The sequence below is a fragment of the Lolium rigidum genome, chromosome 7 (assembly GCF_022539505.1).
Source record: "Lolium rigidum isolate FL_2022 chromosome 7, APGP_CSIRO_Lrig_0.1, whole genome shotgun sequence".
Classification (NCBI taxonomy): domain Eukaryota; kingdom Viridiplantae; phylum Streptophyta; class Magnoliopsida; order Poales; family Poaceae; genus Lolium; species Lolium rigidum.
This window is the reverse complement of record NC_061514.1, coordinates 145,183,178-145,184,392: the sequence shown is the minus strand read 5'-3', so window position 1 is coordinate 145,184,392 and position 1,215 is coordinate 145,183,178.

The following is a 1,215-nucleotide window of genomic DNA, read 5'->3' as shown; positions in this document are numbered from 1 at the left end:
AATTTTTGTTTTCTATGCAACGTTATCCTACAAATTGGCACCGTATGTGGGATCTAGAGGCGACAAGGAGCTGATCTCGATGGCACGTTCAAGATCGTCGACTTCATCGGTAGCAAGCAACATCATGGACAGAGGCAAACAGATCGAAACTGATCTCGTTGATTTTGTACCTCACCCGCCCTCCCATTTGGATGCATATGCGTATCTGGAGGAGCCTATCGAGATGACGTTGGGAAAGTTCCACTTCCGCGTCGAGAAGGAAGGGTCATATCGTCTCGAAATTCTGATCTCGTCGGGATCATCGGCGGTCGATCCCGATATTTCGAACTCAGCATCGTCAACAGAGTCAAGCGATGGAGAAATTTCGTCGCCACGCTTCATCAGCACCAGGGCAAGTGAAAAGCTCGCCAAAATCTTCAGCGACATATCCTTCGAGTCATCCGCGGACTCCGATATAAGCGATGACTCAAATAGCGTCGTCAGCTTCAACTTCATCGACAAATCCACTACTGCGGGCAAGGTCTTCACCAATCTATATGATGGTGTCACCAAACCCAGCAAAGTTGAAAATTCAAAATATCATCAGGTTTATGCCATTGGAGAAACAAGTCGCGATCAGGAGGAGACATCGGAGGCTTTCGACGATGTGGGAAATCCATATGTCGATCCCTCCGACCTAAGGCGAGGTTTGGGCACTAAATATGTCGGGCCTACACCACGTGTCAGAGTTCAACTTCCACAAGCAGCATGGGATAGAGCTGCGAGAGCTATGGATGGTTCCGAACCAATGGAGACAACTACTACGGTCGAAGAATTGCAAGCATAGCAGTATAGGCTCGCCGGAGCGGGAAGAGAATTGGAAAAAGAGACAGATCGCGTTCGGACAGGAAGAAGGGAGGCAGCTTCCGCATCAAGCAGGCGAAGAGCGGAGTTAAGTCGACAGTCAGGAACTTCGGGAGATAGTCATAGAGAAGCTCGTAGGAGAGCAAGATCTCGGCTGCAAAACATACCTGAAGCAGAAAGAGAGACTTTAATCCAAAACCTCGATATGTCCTTTATGTCAATCGACACGAGGGGGAATATTATTCCAAAAACACCGGAAGCAGGATACATGGCAACGCAAGCTTTCATCCTAGCGTCCAGGCCACCTCCCGGAGATCCAAGAGAAGCGTTGTATAACATGGCCATGGCAGGATGTGGAGCCATGGGAGCAGC